The sequence below is a fragment of the Lolium rigidum genome, chromosome 3, assembly GCF_022539505.1.
Source record: "Lolium rigidum isolate FL_2022 chromosome 3, APGP_CSIRO_Lrig_0.1, whole genome shotgun sequence".
Taxonomy (NCBI): domain Eukaryota; kingdom Viridiplantae; phylum Streptophyta; class Magnoliopsida; order Poales; family Poaceae; genus Lolium; species Lolium rigidum.
Window position 1 is genome coordinate 173,854,884 of NC_061510.1, and position 4,480 is coordinate 173,859,363.

The window sequence follows — 4,480 nt, forward strand, 5'->3', positions numbered from 1 at the left end:
CCAAACGGACATGCCGGTTGACTGGGAATGGGGCCTCCGGCCTCTCAGTTCCACTAATCCTCCGACCCAAGAAGTAAGAAATTACGCAACTCGGGTCGGTTTACCGGTAACTTTCATACTGCGACTAATTATTTTTCCTGGTTGTTTTCAGGCCAAGGACCGCTTCCCCCGCATCGACTCAGATCGGCGAGGCCCTTGCCAGAAGCGTGCTCTTGACAAGTTCGATCCGGACCCTTTCATTAGCTGGCAAGACCTGAAGATGGGCCGGACTCCAGCCTCGCGCCTCGGCAAATCTCCACCGGAGCCAGTCGGTTCGTTTGACGACCTGAGCTCAGTTGAGCTAGCTCTTCTTTTTGATCTCTCATATTCTTCTGTTACCTATCTCCTTCTGTAGACGTTCCCTCAGCTAGCCCCGAACCACAGGTCCACGAGCACGTTGCTCCCCTGGGGACCGAGGCCGGCAACGAGTTTGTTGAGAAACTCATGGCCCAAGGCCAGAAGAACAAGGCTCCGGCTGCTGACGCCGGCCCTAGCCAAGCTCCTCCTGCCAAACGCCCTCGGACTGAAGTCCTTGGGGGAAAGCAGGTAGGCACGAAGCGCTACAAGCATAAGAAGATGTCGGTTTCTTCCGGGTAAGTTCTTTACTTCTCTTTTTGTTTGTTTTGTTCTTACCAAGTTCTTTTCCGGTTGCTTTTTTCCAACCCTTCCTTTTTCTCTCTTTCAGCCCTGCGCTCAAGCTTGGCTCCAAGCCGGAGGGCTCTGCCGGCTCCGCAAGGACCTCAACTCCTCCTCCTCACTCAAGCCCGGTGATACGTCTCCAACGTATCGATAATTTCTTGTGTTCCATGCCCCATTATTGATGTTATCTACATGTTTTATGCACACTTTATGTCATATTCGTGCATTTTCTGGAACTAACCTATTAACAAGATGCCGAAGTGCCGATTCGTTGTTTTACTGCTGTTTTTGGTTTCAGAAATCCTAGTAAAGAAATATTCTCGGAATTGGACGAAATAAAAGCCCGGAGGCCTATTTTCTCACGAAGCTTCCGGAAGACCGAAGACGAAACGAAGTGGGGCCACGGGGAGCCAAACCCTAGGGCGGCGCGGCCCCCCCTTGGCCGCGCCGCCTGTCATCCGGGGACCCCTGTGCCCCCTCTCGACTTGCCCTTCCGCCTACTTAAAGCCTCCGTGACGAAACTTCCGGTACCGAGAGCCACGATACGGAAAACATTGCGAGACGCCGTCGCCGCCGATCCCATCTCGGGGGATCCCGGAGATCGCCTCCGGCACCCTGCCGGAGAGGGGAATCATCTCCCGGAGGACTCTACACCGCCATGGTCGCCTCCGGAGTGATGAGTGAGTAGTCTACCCCTGGACTATGGGTCCATAGCGGTAGCTAGATGGTTGTCTTCTCCCCATTGTGCTATCATTGTCGGATCTTGTGAGCTGCCTATCATGATCAAGATCATCTATATGTAATTCTATATGTTGCGTTTGTTGGGATCCGATGAATAGAGAATACTTGTTATGTTGATTATCAAAGTTATGCTTATGTGTTATTTATGATCTTGCATGCTCTCCGTTTCTAGTAGAGGCTCCGGCCAAGTTTTTACTTTTAACTCCAAGAGGGAGTACTTATGCTCGATAGTGGGTTCATGCCTGCATTGACACCAGGACGGTGACAGAAAGTTCTAAGGTTGTGTTGTGCTTGTTGCCACTAGGGATAAAACATTGATGCTATGTCTAAGGATGTAGTTGTTGATTACATTACGCACCATACTTAATGCAATTGTCTGTTGCTTGCAACTTAATATTGGAGGGGTTCGGATGATAACTCTGAAGGTGGACTTTTTAGGCATAGATGCGGTTGGATGGCGGTCTATGTACTTTGTCGTAATGCCCAATTAAATCTCACTATACTCATCATGATATGTATGTGCATTGTCATGCTCTCTTTATTTGTCAATTGCCCAAGCTGTAATTTGTTCACCCAACATGCTGTTCGTCTTATGGGAGAGACACCTCTAGTGAACTGTGGACCCCGGTCCAATTCTCTTTACTCGAAATACAATCTACTGCAATACTTGTTTTTCTTGTTTTCTCTGCAAACAATCATCTTCCACACAATACGGTTAATCCTTTGTTACAGCAAGCCGGTGAGATTGACAACCTCACTTTGTTTCGTTGGGGCAAAGTACTTTAGTTGTGTTGTGCGGGTTCCACGTTGGCGCCGGAATCTCCGGTGTTGCGCCGCACTACATCCCGCCGCCATCAACCTTCAACGTGCTTCTTGGCTCCTCCTGGTTCGATAAACCTTGGTTTCTTTACGAGGGAAAACTTGCTGCTGTGCTCATCATACCTTCCTCTTGGGGTTGCCCAACGAACGTGTGAAATACACGCCATCAAGCATATTTTACGGCGCCGTTGCCGGGACCTGAAGAAAAGCTACACCACAAAGATTTCTAACTCCCACGTCAACTACGCACCAGCATATTTTCTGGCGCCGTTGCCGGGGAGATCAAGACACGCTGCAAGGGGAGTCTCCACTTCTCAATCTCTTTACTTTGTTTTTGTCTTGCTTAGTTTTATTTACTACTTTGTTTGCTGCATTATATTAAAACACAAAAAAATTAGTTGCTAGTTTTACTTTATTTACTGTCTTGCTCTCTATATCAAAAACACAAAAAAATTTAGTTACTTGCATTTTATTTATCTAGTTTGCTTTATTTACTACTGTTAAAATGAATACTCCTGAAAATACTAAGTTGTGTGACTTCACTAGTTAGGCCTAATGGAAAACAACACAATGAGAGATCTTTATGAAATTTATCTTGAATTAGGACATGATGTGTTTGAAGAGAGAATTAAAAAACCCATGGAACTTATGCATGCTAATGGGAATCACTACAACAGGACAAAGCTTTGGTAACACAGTCATGTAACACATGGTAAATTATGTTACAAGTAAAATTACAGTCACACAACATTTGTGTGCCAACGATCGATAGTAACACAAACTGTATCAGAGCCAAAAGTGTGTTACAGGGATACTGACACGGTAACATATAAATATGTGTGGGTCGTAATGTGTTACAACTATAGTGACATACTAGAACATATAGGTCCCAACAGCTCCTGGTGGCGACAGCTCCCGGCGAAGCTCGGTTCCTCGCCGTAGGCCACCGACCTCACCTCCTCGCACATTAGGCTCGGGTCGTGAGTGAAGATGCTGCTCCATCGCCCACGGGAGCCTCGGGTCGCGGGCAAAGCCACCGCTCCACCGAGCTTCGTTACTCGACAAGGACACAGATGGGACTAGCATGTCACGCCGCACTCGATGAAGGAGACCACAGACAGGTGTACGCACGAGAGACTCCTGGAGGGCGAGATATGGGAGCACTAGGCCATTGCAGCTGGCCGAGCTCCCACCACCGTCTCCTACATCCACCTCCGTATACACACCACTAGGATATCCCACCTCCACATCCCCCTGGAAAGGGGAGGACGGCAATGATCTAACTAGAAACATGTCGGCACTTTGCCGAATTCGATTGGGAGCTTGCGGGGATGCAACGATAGGCTAGGGGTGCCAATAGGGAAACGACGATCTCATGTAACTCCCTATTTCAGTTGCGGAGACCGGAGCTTGGTCTGTGATGAGGAACTGAAGCGGCCGTAGGATATCGATGAAGTACTTCGAGATGGCCACGATGGAGTTTCAGACGGAGCCGACAAAGGAGGGAGGCTGGAGATGCACACGACAGAGTTTCAGACAGATGCTCCTTGTCGTGCCCGACACCCTGGGCGGAGATTGGAGCCACATGGACGGAGAGGTGGCGGTGACCTTGTCGAGCAGCAGACAATGACCATTAGGCCAACTGGAGAGAGTTAGCAGATAAAAGGGGATTTTTATTTCTTTAATTGGGCTGCACATAAGTGAGCCCTAATCATGTCAGCAAATTTTATCAGTAGATCCCAGGTACTTTTCACAAAAAAATGTAAAATCCTTTTGCCCGCCAATCTAGTTGGCTTGAGACGAAAAACCAGCGGAGGGAAACTTTCTCCCGCTAATATACACTTTTCCCTCCAATTGATAACTCTATATATAGAACTCCTCTGATATATAGAGTCAGCCTTAAAAAATTGCCCCGCAATTACCTCATCTAATCTAATCTAGACAGGCACGGAGTCGCCCTCCACCCCCTGCGCCCCGGCGCGCCGGCCACCACTGCGCCCCCGCGCGCCGCCACCAACACCGCGCCGTCCCCCACCACCACACCACCGAGCTACCCCTCCCTCCTCCCGCGCCGAGTAAGCCTAGCAGCAGGATCTCCATTCCCCTCGGCATCCACATCGCGTAGGCCAACCCGACCACTGCTCCCCATTGCGTTTTCTCACCAAGGCCCGTCCACCCTCCTAGAACGTCCGTCTCGAGGTAATTCTCCAGCCACCAAGTGATCTCTTTGTTTGGTGCTTGA